The sequence below is a fragment of the Anarrhichthys ocellatus genome, unplaced genomic scaffold, assembly GCF_004355925.1.
Source record: "Anarrhichthys ocellatus isolate YVR2014 unplaced genomic scaffold, GSC_Weel_1.0 scaffold16, whole genome shotgun sequence".
Classification (NCBI taxonomy): Eukaryota; Metazoa; Chordata; class Actinopteri; order Perciformes; family Anarhichadidae; genus Anarrhichthys; species Anarrhichthys ocellatus.
Genome location: NW_022280046.1, coordinates 8,069,979 through 8,085,525, shown reverse-complemented (window position 1 = coordinate 8,085,525; position 15,547 = coordinate 8,069,979). Strand labels below are relative to the sequence as shown.

Here is a 15,547-nt window from a genome sequence, read left to right as displayed (position 1 = left end):
TATCGTTGGTCTAACACGTACTGAGATAAGCTGGCTGGGTCCAGTCAGTAACCAAACCCAAGTCTGCTTCCAGTTTCTCAACAATCCATCATCCAACCTTCTGGTTGCTGTTGTTAATACAGTCCTGAGAGGAATAAAGCTTTATGGGGAACACGGCTGAATTATATGTTTGGCAGATTATTCCAGTGCAGAGAGAAAGTTTAGAAAATATGCTCATATGAAGCTGATTTGGATGTTAAAGTTCAGGCAAAAAATGCTAATGTTTTATAACCCAGGAATGATCCCTGCAGTTCATCAGAAGGCATTATTGGCTCTGGGGTTTCTGGCTCCGTCTGAATTATTCATTTACATAAAAAAGTCACGAACCGTCTCAGAGTTATTACAGATATGCATAAATTATCATATTGAATAATGATTCCAGTGTTCACATCTGGGGCATAATGATGGTGATTTTTAAAGATGTAAAACTATTTCTAGCGTATAAAATAAATCAATCAAACTGCAGAGTTCAGCTGTGCAGTATTTTTCAAACCAGACTTTGATGTGAATGAGTTATGAATGATGGAGGTTTGATCTGAAAGTGAAGTTTAGCTTATTTGCCAATACATAAGGTTAACACCAGGACCCCCCAGACGGTATGACAGAACGTTTTTATAATGCAAATACATCTGTTTAAAACTACAAGCCTTTCAGCCCACAACTTTTCCTAAATGTCACTTTTGATGTTCTCTGAAGCCTAGAAGGTAATAAAATAAAACACACATTTCTGAGCATTAATTCCTCTGACCGCCACCTTTTTCAAATAGACCGCAGTAACCATATTATACATTATTACCACATAAAGTCACAGCTGCTGATTGGTCGACAAGTAAGGAACGCAGCCTCTGATTGGTCGACAGCTAAGGAACGCAGCCTCTGATTGGTCGACAAGTTAGGACCACAGCCTCTGATTGGTCGACAACTAAGGAACACAGCCGCTGATTGGTCGACAAGTAAGGAACGCAGCCTCTGATTGGTCGACATCTAAGGAGCACAGCCTCTGATTGGTCGACAACTAAGGAACACAGCCGCTGATTGGTCGACAAGTAAGGAACGCAGCCTCTGATTGGTTGACATCTAAGGAGCACAGCCTCTGATTGGTCGACAACTAAGGAACACAGCCGYTGATTGGTCGACAACTAAGGAACACAGCCTCTGATTGGTCGACAACTAAGGAACACAGCCCCTGATTGGTCGACAACTAAGGAGTACAGCCTCTGATTGGTCGACAAGTTAGGACCACAGCCTCTGATTGGTCGACAAGTTAGGACCACAGCAGTTAAAGGCTGGATGACAAAGCACCTGAAAGGGATATGATCGCACCGGCTAAACGGTTAGCTTCTCAGCTAAAAGTAAGTCTCTCGCATGCAACTTCTCAGAGATATTAAGTATGTGTCGTTTATTGTAGGCTTCAGATCAAAGTATGTCTTAAAGTAGGCCAAAGTTATATATTAGTGTATCTGTATTTTAGTATTGTAAAGCAAATTTTTATAAAATATCAACACTGTAATTTGGTACGAGTTGCTGATCCCACTTGGCGCTGTTGTGGCACATTGGTATTACACGAATGACAAGTGAAACTGAGAGGACTTAAAACGTTCCATACTTCTTCCATCTCCCTCACTTGTCCTCCATTCCAAATAAGCTCTGCTTCAACATCTTCACACTGGCGATTTCCTCCTTTTTCTCCCTTCCCATTCCTTTTCTCCTCTCACTGTTTCATCTGAAATCCTTGCACCTCAGCCCTCACCTCTCAACGCTTCTATTCTCTCCCTTTCCTAGCTGCTCATAATTTTCCTAGTTTTCCCTCACCTCTCCTCCTCCTTCCTTTCCTCTCCTCTTAACTCTTTTCCTCTTTATTTCTCCTCCCTGCCTCCCTCCAACTCATCCACTATCACCTCTCTTTTGCTCAGCTTTCCTCTCCTGTCTCCTCCTCTCTACCTCACTCCTCCTCCTCAACATCCCCCCTACTCCCCCTCTGCCAACTATCCACACAATGTTCCCATTGTTTCCACACTCCCACCAGAGAAAGCAGAGAAACAGGACTTATACTACCCAGAATGCGCACAAACCCTCACGAACACACACCATACACGGGCTTTCATTCTCCAACTGTCTCTTTAACATTATGGGCGAGTGCACACAAACCACGCACACCCTCACACTCGCACATAGTCTCAAACATTTGCTGTGGAGCGGCGGGGCTCGGGACAAGGGCCGGATTGAGAGCTGGTGTTGAGTCATGTGTGACTGCGGCCGTGACGGGCTGATTCACGGCTCGTCAGTGGATGATACCCCTCCGACCACTCAAGCACTTCCATCTCAGCTCACGGGGCCCCAAACTGGCACACGCTCGTTAAATGTGATGCTGAGGACTAAAATAAAATAGAATGAGATCAGTGTTCTGAATGAGATCATATTTGACAGGAATAAAACATGAATTGACTCACAAACAAGACCAACCAGACCACAATTTACTTGATTTGAGAGAGAGTCTTGTACTACAAGCTGGGTGGGGGCTGCGTCTGAAATCATTCATTCATTCAATAAGTACTCTTAAAGTGATTCTTCATTTTAGACACTACTCGGGTCAATCTGCGTCGTTAATTGCTTCATTGCTTTCGCGCAATTAAAACGTGCCAGATCAAGATCGGCTGGTGGGGCAACCGTAATAAATGCTGATATGCATTTTTGTAAATTAATACATATCGTAAGCTATTTTATTGAGACGCCTCTCAGCGAAATTCTCGGAGTGAATCTGAGTTCCCCCTGGTAAGCAGCGATGCAGCGCATCCTGTCTGTCTGGAGCTTTTATTGTGAAAGGTCGAGATGGAATTGCCGTGCCAATTGTCAATGTCTCTGCAATAAATGTACTTTCCCAAATGAATAAGTACAAAGTACTTTGTGACCGTAAAACAATGTTGTGATGCTCTGCTCACATTAAATAAATAATTTTCCGGTCTGTCTGCCATTTTTCATTAAGCGCAATGCATGATGGTATAGTGCCTGGTTAGTTGTCCACTGCTTTTCACGATGCATTGTGGGATACATTCAGTCGGCTATACAGGGTATAATAATTCTCACTTTACATTCAGACTGAACTGACCATAGAGTCCACTATACAGGGAGCAGTGAGTCCTTTCAGACACAGCCTACGTCACGTTTGACCTGACTCCGCATGATTTGAAGATAATTAGAGGAATCCATCGAGAATATTTACACAGAAACAGCAAATAAATTAAGAAGAAAACATATTTGAACTTGACAGCTATCATTAAAAAAGTTGTGCACTTCAAATGATGGTAGGCCTACTAAGGAAGCCACACTGCCGGAGGTTGAGTGGCATTTCATCACACCGCACACAGAAGCACTCAATACTGGGATGTACTCTGATAAAATAAAAGTTTTATTTCCCAGGGAGAAGCAGTTAACGTGCTAAATTACACACAGCTCCGTAGAGACAGGCTGAGTGGCTTTCACATTGGCTTCTGGTTTGTCTGAAAGCAATATTTTATTTCTTGATAACGGCCAGAATCATAAATAACATCTAAAAATGCCTTTTTAATTTGCCTATAAAGTCTTCCAGGGATCATAGCTTGGGAAAGCCTAGTGACAACCGAAATCCAACTCATGGGTTATTATCTGTGGGGCAGCAGTGTGTAGCACAACCATTCATATTGTAGATGTCCATCTAATAAGCTTCTTTGCTTAAAGGTCTTTCTGCTAAGATCTGTTCCACATGTTACGGTAAAGCAGCTAAATGGCAGGAACAGGAAAGAAAAAAACAAAACATACAAGCATAACATTAATCCTTGAAAAGCCCTCAGTTTAGGTGTGAAGTGGTGTACAGACAGCTTATGAAGCTCTGAACTGCATTTCTAACACAAACACGCAGTACAATCTGTAGTTCCAACACTTACTCTGATACAGAAAGATATTGTACGAGACATTAATGCATTTACAGTTGTATTGGTTTTAATACGATAACCAAACATCTCCAGATATTAAGCAATGCCTGCCTCACGAGAGACAGCCTCTACCATGTGTGTTAGGTTTCTCTGTAGTTTATTGTTGGGTGTGTTCAGTCATCCTCTTATGAAATCACACTATTGGAGACAGATTCCATGGATGACATCACCCGCAGCTCAGATGCAATATGGGATTGCGTCAGTGCGGTCTGCAGGGATTTCAGCGGTCTTCGAATTCATCGCTGAGTTCTCTGAAGTGATCGAATGATTATTACTTCAATCTTCCATGCAAAGACTGTAAAACAGTGACAAGGCAGGGAAGAAACACAGGGCGATCTGTATAGGCATTTGGAAAGTGACATACTGTATTCCTATTGTTTGGGCTCCATTTCAGCACGTTGTATTTTGAATCAACCAATGATTACAAGGTTTAAGTGCTGGGCCTTCATTCCCATGTTGAGTGACTTGTGGCCCTTTTAAACATGGAACAAAGCAGCAGCAGGAGAGTTGTTTCAAACACACAGACAAAGACAGCCGAGGAGTTTCTATGGCCAAGCAGTGGAATGTTCTTGACCGGCCAAGCCAGCCACCTGACCTCAGTCCAACTGTACATGTGTCACTGAAGACCAGACTGAAGACAGAGAGCAAGCTTTTCTTTATTATACTTTGAAAACAATAGTTACCGAGTGCTTCAAAAAAGAACACTGTTGAACCAGTCAACTTGCTGGTTACAGTCTGTCCGGAATCTCATCTCTTCCTCATTTTATCCTATCAGACATTTGTGGGAAATTGTCATAATTGGCAAATCCATTCTTGAGTTATGGCCAAAAATGTGTTTTGTGAAGTCACAGCGACCTTGACCTCTGACCACCGAAATCAAATCAGTTCGTCATTGAGTCCAGTTGGACGTTCGTGCCAAATTTGCAAAAATGATTGCTCAAGGCGTTCCTGAGATATCACGAGAATGGGTCAACATCAGGCTACTTAACTAATATTCAATCATATGTGGCCTTCCTCTTGTAGGAAGAACGCACCAATTCAGTTCCAAAAGTGTCTTCATTCAAACAAAAGACCCTAGTTCCGCATCCGAAATTATTCTTTTGCGGTCTACTGCTTTTATGACATGAGCAAACCGGTTTTATTCTCTTATCAGATGAACTGCAGCAGGGCTCACTGCAGTAAATACTGCACCGTTTGTTGTTTGTTTCACTGTGAAGTCCTACAACACGTGTCACAGTCTCTTAAGTAGAGAAACACAGAGCACTGTAATAGGGTTTTTACATAGAGGTAGTCTCACAGAGCCATGCCGTAAGCAGCTGCGATCAGTCGAGTCTGCGCTGGTAGCTGTCAGTAGCTGTTCTCCGTGTTAGTGTTTTTTAAATGCGCTTTAGGAGTCCCTTTTAAAAACTGAAACAAGTTCATCTCTTAGGTTACTTTACAGGAATATCTTTGAGATCAAATATAATTTCCTCATTCTTGCAGATTTTGGTTCCTCTTTGTTTTTTCCATGACTAACCCTCATTGCCCTCACTCACACACACACACACACACACACACACACACACACACACACACACACACACACACACACACAGCAAAGAATTGAGACATGAGGGATGAAGAGTTCCAATGAGGTTAATTAATGTGATTCATGTCTCAACACTGTGAAGTAAAGGCCATCGCATGTGTCTTTCACAAGTTGACGCGGTCCGGTGCCCGCCAGCACGAGCCTCTGAAATTGCATCATTGTGCCCTTGAGATTTTGAGCGTCACGGTGCCCTATGATGTCAGCACAGCAGTGTGTACAGTAAGCATGAGTGTGTGGGGGGTAAATGGTTCTCGACAGGTACGCTGAGACCTTAGAAACAAACTTGTGTATGACTACTAGCCTGTGGGCAAGTAGGTACAGCGGGTAAAATAAGTATTGAACGCATCACCATTTTTCTCAGTAAATATATTTCCAAAGGTGCTATTGACATGAACTTTTCACCAGATGTCGGTAACAACCGAACTAATCCATACATACAAAGAAATCCAAACAAATTAGTTCAGAAATTAAGTTATGTGTAAAAAAAATGGAATGACACAGGGTCAAAAGTATTGAACACGCTTACTGAAATTGATTTAATACTTCGTACAAAAGCCTTTGCTGGTAATGACGGCTTCAAGACGCCTCCTGTATGGAGAAACTAGTCGCATGCATTGCTCAGGTGTAGTTTTGGCCCATTCTTCCAAACAAACAGACTTCAAATATTGAAGACTCCGTGGGCCTCTTCTATGAACTCTGATCTTCAGTTCTTTCCATAGATTTTGCATTGAATTCAAGTCAGGTGATCATCTGGGCCATTCTAGCAGCTTTATTTTATTTCTCTGAAACCAATTGAGCACTGTTGGGGCCATAATCCTGAAGTGGAAAGAACATCATTTCACCATAAACCGGCCACGACCAGGTGCTCCTCGCAAGATTTCTGACAGAGGAGTGAAAAGAATTATCAGAAGAGTTGTCCAAGAGCCAAGGACCACTTGTGGAGAGCTTCAGAAAGACCTGGAATTAGCAGGTACAATAGTTTCAAAGAAAACAATAAGTAATGCACTCAACCGCCGTGGCCTGTATGCACACTCACCACGCAAGACTCCACTGCTGAAGAAAAAGCATGTTGAAACTCGTTTAAATTTTTCTGCACATTTAGCTACAATTTGTGTTTCGTCACTTGCTTTAAAACTTTATCCTCTGTGCTATTCTTTAGGTTCCATACTGTAATAAGTCATAGGCCATCTCATCCCATGTTTTATTTTGTCATATTCTGCTATGTATTTTTTTTTGGTGATGTTTTTTATTTCTCCTAAAACATTTTTACAAATTGTGTCTGCCATCAGGACCAGGTTTTAGATAAGTGTCATAAGTATTGAATCAATCTCATTCCTGTGGCTCTGTGGCCTTTACACTAAAATCGTATTGATTGCGGGTAATTAATTGTCTTGGATAAGAATAAATAGTTTGACACAATCTGCCTATGAAATACTGTGAGAATAGAGTCTAGTCAGATGAGACTGTTGGGAATAACATAGCCTCAAAAAGGGGGCACCAATATGTTGGGAACATAAAGGAGCGTGTTTGGGTTATCAGCATCTAAGAAACTAAATTCTTGACATCAATAGAATTATTAATGTCAGTAACAATTATCAATGATTATTAATAATAACGGGGCACCACTCTGCGAACAGGGACCATAACCAAACGATAAAACTAAGTCTCATAATTAGTGTTCACTCACAATGTCAACAGTCTGAGTACTATTACACATTCAGAGTGAAAGTGAAGGTTTAAGTTCGAGCACAGACCACATATATAGCTATTATCACAATACACATGCACAAAGTAATCACAGACAGCTGCTCTTTAAAATATAACAGAGTTTATTACGTTCTAATGCTAATGATCTAGTCAACTAATATCTAAACTAACAACAACTATACATTCATGAGCACGCTATCTAAAATCAACAGACGATTGAAAAGAGGGGGGGGGGGAGTGTGTGTGCGTGTGTGTATGTGTGTGTAAGGAGGAGGAGCGAGGGAACAGCTCAGCGACGTATGACGTAGTTGGGACGTAGTGACGTCTCTCATGCGTGAGACTCAAAAATGGTGGATAGCCAACAGGAGACCTGGCGTCTATACGTGCCGGTAGCCGTTTAGCACGTAGCTACATTAGCTCAAAGCTATATGTGTGTGTGTGTGTGTGTGTGGATTAGTAAAAGAGTAGGGAATGGAACAAAACAAAATGAAATAAAACAAAAGATTAAGATCCTTCACGCCGCGCAGGAGTACGGAAGATTGCTCTCTCAGCCAGGGGAGCAAGAACCGCGACTCTTTGTCTCAGCCGGCGGTTCTGACCTCCTGAACTGATGAGAAGCAACTTCGACCTCACTGCGGCTGTCTCGACACGAATCACAGTAGCATGGAATACACGGTAACTTCTACACAACACTAGCAATTTCAGGGATCGCCAGTGTCGGTGATCATAAAGCATACACCACGTTATAAAAATGAACAGTACTTTAAGCACACAAACAAGATAAAATAAACACAAATTAACTCTCTCTAACTCTGCCCAGAATCTATTTTACCTTACGGTACGATGCAATCGTGTTGGTTGAGAGGGGGATTCTTCTGAGCTTTCGTGGGCTCGGGCAGCACGGCTGCGGGCCGCGGCAGGTGTTCTCTCGGTAGGAGAGAATCGCTGTCGTCTGGATAAGGGCTTTTTCGCGTCCTTATGGCCGGAGCAAACGAGGCGCTTGGTGGAGAGTGGAAGTTCTCTCTCTCTCTCTGAAGAAGTCTTGCTTCTTCACTTCTGCAGGAATAAAGGGGTTCGCTTCGTGGATACGAACAAAGATAAAATAGACAGTTTGGTGAATTCGGCCAGCGAATATAAACTGTTAGACCTAGGATTTGGTTGAAAAGGGAAACAACGTTGGTGTGCTCCCTAGCTCGACGGAGGTCGAAGGGAAAAAGCGTTGAGGTGGGGGTTGCTGGTTGTTTTGTAGAACGGTGGCTGAACCACAGGGGTCCTGGGGTGTCTTGGCTCTCGGCCAATTAGATTGCAGCGCTGCTTTCAGGTAACTTCAGGGAAGCATAGTTTTTGGGGCGAGGAAACTCACACCCTAATGTCAATTTCTTCAGAGCTGGGGGTTTGGTGCTCAAACTACAATCAGGATGAAACCTTTGATTGCAAAAGGGAAGGCCTGACTCTCTTTGTTCCACAGCACATGTCGAAGCCATATAGTCAGATCCCAACAAGACCAAAATTGAACTCTTTGGATGCCATAGTACACACCATGTTTGGAGGTCAAATGGCATTGCACATTACCCCCAAAACACCATACCAACAGTGAAGTTTGGAGGTGGGAGCATCATGGTGTGGGGCTGTTTTTCAGCATACGGCACTGGCAAACTTCATATGATTGAAGGAAGGATGAATGGAAAAATTTACCGAGACATTCTTGATAAAAATCTGCTCCCATCTACCAGGATGATGAAGATGAAACGAGGGTGGACATTTCACACAGCCAAGGAAACTCTCAACTGGTTTCAGAGAAATAAAATAAAGCTGCTAGAATGGCCCAGATGATCACCTGACTTGAATCCAATAGAAAATCCAGGGAAAGAACTAAAGATCAGAGTTCATAGAAGAGGCCCATGGAACCTTCAAGATTTGAAGTCTGTTTGTTTGGAAGAATGGGCCAAAACCACACTTGAGCAATGCATGCGACTAGTTTCTCCATACAGGAGGCATCATTACCAGCAAAGGCTTTTGTACGAAGTATTAAATCAATTTCAGTAAGCGTGTTCAATGCTTTTTCCCTGTATCATTCCATTTTTTTACACATAACTTACTTTCTGAACTAATTTGTTTGGATTTCTTTGTATGTATGGATTACTTGGCTTGTTATCAACATCTGGTGAAAAGTTCATGTCAATAGCACCTTATGAAATATATTTACTGAGAAAAATGGTGACGTGTTCAATACTTATTTTACCCGCTGTATGTGCCTGCCTGCCTTTCTCTCATGGGGTCTCTGTTTGACTTTGTCTCATCATCTTTTTATATTTTTCTAGTGCTCGTCTTCATTTCCCCCAAGTCATCTGGATATGTTAAATACCCTGAAGGTAGTGGCCGACGGAGTCTTGATACCGAGCACAAGGCACCCTGTAGCATCTGATTGAGACGCACCGGGCTTTCAACTAACTCCAATGTAAACCCATCCGAGTCAATGTTAGACACTCAGAATAATGGACATAAAAAGCATTTTAAAACGTTTAAAAAGCAAGAAACCACTCAACCACTACCACCCTGGTGGGTGGTAGTGGTTGAGCCGTTATGTCAGATGACGTTATGTAAAAAATAAATTCCCGTCTTCACAGGAAATTAGACTTAGGAAGTAAAACCACCAGACGAATGACTAACGAGTCACGTGACTGACCTGAACAAATAAGACAGTGTTGACTTTTTGTTTCACATGGGACATGGACAGCGGTCTCATGGGTGAAAGTCCTGTGTTTGTTTGACCCTCCTTAAGCAGACTGTCACACACTCATTACCATGTCCACTGAGCCTCTAATAATGACACGGGTGGGTTCACATCAGAGTTAGACGAAAGCCCGGTGCGTTGCATACAGACACTGAAAGATGCCCCTGTGTGTCAGTATTTAAAGAGCTGGGAGTGAGAATGGGTTTAAAAAAAAGCTGCTTCTGCCCAAGTGGCAAAATTTGAAAAGTAGGAATGAGACCACGTTGCTGCAGGGCGGTGAGACAAGCTTCCTGCAGGGCATTCAAAGATAAGAAAACTTTTCGATTATCTTTCAGCTCTCACCCTTACTGACTGGCCAGCTACTTGACTCTTTGGTCCATTCTCTAAGGATTATTGAAATGAAGCAACCATGACAAGGTTGATTATTTTTGATGGGAATAGTCAACACCAGATGTAGCATGTGAGGTAAATAGTTAGAAAATCACTGGAGGACATGAATAACGATTACCATTAGGGCTCCCAACATGTTATTGTCCCAAAATATGACCACATTATGAGATAACGATGTCAAAAAGGTCTACTGTCATAAACTGCATTCTTCGGGTGTCACACAATGGCAGTGACGGCTTCAAACTGATAAGTATGGCTGCCTGTGAAAACCACAGTTTTAGGTGATAAAAAAGGGAAATAACAGATGAGTTTGAAGAAAACATTTACATCTCCTTTTTAATAAGCAGAAGCAGCAAGTCTCTGATGGCCAGGACGCTCTCTAGTACTTGGAAGCCACTCTGCTCACCCACAGAGCCATATTTTATTAGGTACTTGACTGAACGTGAAAGTATTTCTCTTTTTAATCCACAACAATGTCTGCTCTGATCTGATATTCAAACAACAATTTTAGGAGTGGAGGCCACTACTTTTTAGTTCATTGCAATGAGTTTGAAGCTATCTCTTCCTCTTCTGTCCAATCTAAAGGGCGCAAATGTGGACCTCCCAATGTGAATTATTAAAAACAAAAAGAAAGACAGCCACGCATTAGTTGCCGCTGACCACCCAGAGCTATTTGACACCACAGAACATTTTGCAATAATGTAAACAAAAAGTGTCAAGCATGAGTGGGACACACTCGGAAGTTCGAAGTAGCTTTTTAGCTTCACTGTTCTTACTGTTTTTGAATGCAGCTGATGGACTGACCGTTGTGTGTTTCCCCAACAAGTCCCCATGTCACTGCAGACCCAAAGGCGTGATCAGGACCAGAGCTTTGGGTGCAACCGCAAGTGTGATCGCTGTCTCGATCGTGATCAGCAGTTGAAGAAGAAGTGGCGGTCTGACCACAGAGTCACACACGAGCTGGAGGAGAAACTGAAGAAGAAACATCTGCAACCTCCTTCCCACAATTCCCATAAAAAAGGTGCTTAATGGGCTTAATAGATTAGAAGGTTAGAATTAGAATGGTTGCACTGAGAAGCTCCACAACAACATGTAGAAGGACGCTCATCAAATCTGTGTAACTAGTCTCTGGATCTTGAATATTCTTTTAGCTGTTGGAACTCTCATTCTCTCAAATCATTTCCTTGCTCACACGACCTTGAGGGAAATTTCCTTTCTGCCACAGTGGCTCAAAAAAAAAAATGGTGACTCTTGTTACCTGCATGAATGTGGAAACAATCTGGACGTTGGGAGAAAGAATGGGTGGAATGCAGGTCCGTGGACGAGGAGGGGGGAGGAGGGATCGTGCCTTTGGTAATCACAACACAGATGTTTTAAGGACCCTCTCTTTTTGACGGATGTCAGAGCTCATGCGGGGAAACATAAAACAGTCATCTTTGCAGGGGGGGGGGGGTTTTGTTTAGTTTGAACAAGAAGGTCAGATGTCAGAAGCATCAGCTTATCCCTTTTTTTTTTAAGCTTTTCAGCATCTCACAAGTTGCGGAACGACTTTCGGATGAGTGTGTTTTTGCAAACCTGTCAAATCTATCGACCGGGACTAATAGCCGGCGCTGCCTCCCTGGTTACTAAGGAAACCACTGAGCTCCCGAGAACCATCCCGTCCCCATATTTGGAGGGCTGGTGTGTCATATCCAGGGTGACATAGTATGATTAACCAGTGAGAGGTCTTTAGGAGGAGGACAGGAGCTTAACCTTTCTCATACCACGCCATCATCTCTTGCAGATTACTCTCTATGCAAAGGCATTCACACAACACAAACCTTTTTATTTTCATTTTTCTATCTGAAAGCTGTTCCAAACTGTTTTTCTGTGTAAATATTTTCCTGTCATCTCCATCTTGTATCTTCTCATATGCATTATTTTGTATTAGGATATAGTTATAAAGGTAATGTTTTTAGCTTATTTTGCAAAGAGAATGGAAGCTTATTTGTCGTGTGTCCAAACCCCATCCATCTAAAGAACGTTTGATGACTCCACATTCTCTTTAAATCGCACAAGATTTTCTTCTCTTTTCTTTTTTTCAACCAAGAATGACTAAATTGAGATCCGCAAGCAACAGAACTGGCCTCGGTTCAATAAACAAATAGGTCAGGACACTAGAGTGCTGCAGCCCTATTTCTGAGCAATTTAGCCATAACAAGTAACAATTCTTCCTCATGTCCAAAGGCCAAATTGTCTTATTTTCAGCATAGGGCTGGAAATGCTGAAGACCCTTTGCTCCAGTGGCCTTATCTCACCTCCTGACTGTAGCTGTTGGATGTGTCACCGGCTGGTTTAAAGTCAGCATATACAGCAGATTCCTCAGAGGCTCGTACAGTAAGGTGAAAGTTCAAAAAAGTTCCCATATTTTTACCAGGAAAGTATCGCAAAGTATTAAGTCAACAAATGTGACTCGTTGTGAAACATTACTTGGAGAATGTGGGTTCCATAATTAAAAACAGCTTCAAAGCCAATCTACAGAAGTGTAAATGGTTCTCACCCTCCACTTTACCATCAAAGACCCCCTGAGATCTGTGGTGGTGGGTGGGAGGTAAACAGTCTTCTCACCATCTCTTGGGAATACACAAATAAACACACTCACACACACACACTAACGCGTTACCATTAACCATTTGAGCCTCAGATCAGCCTTAATTGGGTTACATCAAAGGGCAAGGACAACATGCAGGGAGCATATGGTCGCTTTAGTTTTTGTTTTTTTACAGTCAGTTAAGAAAAACTAATGAATTAGAAACATTGCTTCATGGGTGTGTGTTGTAATGTAGGTGAAAAGGAAAAGCTATAGGCCCACCAAATATATGGAGAGAAAGCCCATCCAGAGAAAATTTTGCATGATCCACCAATTTGTTTTTCATAAACGCAATAATTTGTCTTAAAAGCGGGAGCAAATGAAAGCTCATGACCTAAATGTACAGCGACCTTCTCTTATCTCGCAACTAAACGCTGATGGAACTGGAGGGAAAAGGTCAAGGAGTCACCAAAAGTATTCAAATCCGTCCTCTGAACGTGACAAATGAACACAAACTGCATAGCAATCATTTGTTATGTTCTAACAGACTACGTCGCTGGCCGAGTCATGATTCTGACCGGCTCTAAATGAAATGTCAAGAGTCGCACGAGAAGTTAAACAATCATCCTCTGGGGACACAGATATAGAGTTTCACAGCAGCCTGGCCGGCAGTTATTGAGATATTCTGCTTTGGGACAAAATGTTGGGACCGCTTCATCGACTATTACTTGTTGGGCAAAAAAAAAAAGTGTTAAAGATGCCGATCTTCAGTTAAGAGTCTGGCCTCTGAATATGCTTCATTATCCAGGATGCACAGCTTCGACCTCATTTCACACCCTGCACTCTGCAGCAATGCACATTCCTGTAAATGCTGCACACTGTTGATAATCCTCTTCATATGTACCATGTGTGAATGAATAAATACTATATGCATGAGATTCTGTGACTACTCCTGCAAGAACAACAGGAAGCACCCGGCCAGAGAAGGCAGGAATGATCAGTAATGGTAGTCGTTGAAATATTAACATTCTGACTATATGATGTCTTGATATAATCTGTCACTGCAGAAGAATGAGCACACAGCCACACACATTGTTCACCTCCATCTTGGTGGCAGGTGAGGCGGGTTAATGTTGCCTGTCTGCCTGAGAGTCAGACCTCCAGAAGACCTGATGTGATTTTAGTGTCAGGACCGAAACCCTTAATCACATTTTGCCATCTTTTGACAGAGTTCAGCGAGAAGTGAAGTCAATGCAGTTCATGAAAGTGTCATTGTGTTACGAGGCCAGAGCACAGCGCGGTGCATCGACTCCTGCCGGTGGTAGACAGCATCAAGGCGTATACTTTGGGAAGATGCCAACGCCCGCAAGAAATGAAGGACCATCAGTCCGCTGCTGGCCTCTTCATCATGTTTGAGCAATTACCTACACCTACACGTGCTGACGTGCAGTTCCTGTTGGAGGACTACTGGTGCTGGCTTATGGATAACTTTTTTAGGAAAAAAAAGGAGAGATGAAAACGTTCAATGAAGAAAACACACGCATTCGCTTGACATCAGATCAGCGTGGAAAATCCACACAGATGTCCTAACTTTAACTCTTGTTTTTTTCATTTATTTATTTTTATCCGCTCACTCCCTTCTACAAATATTGTTTAATAAAGGCGCCCAGCTCTGGCGCAATCAAGTCCTTCTTTCCAGACGCGCGCACAACCGAGCGTCTCCCCGTCGATATAACGGTGCGCACGGTGCATTTTCAGTCATCTGCTAATGCCATCGAAGCCTTTTTTTGATCTCAACCGATCGCTTTCTAGCCGCGTCTACGTGGCAGGTATACTTTTGATTATGTAAAGATGCCCACACGTCCGTGCGTGCATGAGAAGACGCGCTTAAAGTGAGCCAGAGAAAAAAGAAAAAACGTTTTTTTGCGAATTTATAAAGATTCGTTCAATGAGGATTATGCGGGGAAAATACTCACTGTGTCTTCCTTTCCAATGTTCCTGGAGGTCCAACTCAAGTTTGATTTAGTGTTGCCTGAAATTCCTGCCCAACAGACAACTCCGAGAGAGACTGCGGAACTCTTGTGTCAAAGTCGCAGCGGTGCAATAAAAGACTCCAAATCCAAAATGCAGCCAGGTAACCCTTTCATTTTATGTCCGTGCAGAAAATACCTCTTCCGATGTGCTTTTTTGTTGTTTTTTTCCTCCGTGTAACCCTGCTTTTCCAACTTGTTTTATTGATTCGTTCCCAGATGAAGTCGCCTTGATGCTCTCTGCTGCGTCTCCGTGCCTCTCTGCGCTGGCTCGGCGGGTCCGCCAAGCTCTCTCTCTCTCTCTCTCTCTCTCTCTCTCACTCTACAGGAGAAGACCTTTGTCTGCACGTGACGTCACTCTCTCACTCTGTCACACACATGCACACAAACACACAGCAAATAACAATAATAAATGAAGAGTGGCATCTTATTTTGCTCCTAGAAACCTTTTTTTCAAAAGATGTTACAGCATTTCACTGCAAACTAATAATAAAAAACACCAGATGCTTTCCTGAAACTGGT

General features: G+C 42.6%; 1 protein-coding gene across 2 annotated transcripts in view; it reads right to left on the bottom strand.

Annotated features, from left to right (window-relative positions):
• The window catches only part of lpar1 (lysophosphatidic acid receptor 1), a 38,123-nt gene extending 22,833 nt beyond the window's left edge, over nt 1-15,290 (bottom strand). The window contains exon 1 of one of the 2 annotated variants that reach the window (XM_031855548.1): nt 14,972-15,290. The gene's annotated coding sequence lies outside the window, so the exon portion shown is untranslated. Of the gene's footprint in view, nt 1-8,134; nt 8,272-14,971 lie in introns of those variants that run through there. The other variant, XM_031855549.1, reaches the window with a different exon arrangement.
• Between the last annotated feature and the right edge of the window lie 257 nt (nt 15,291-15,547).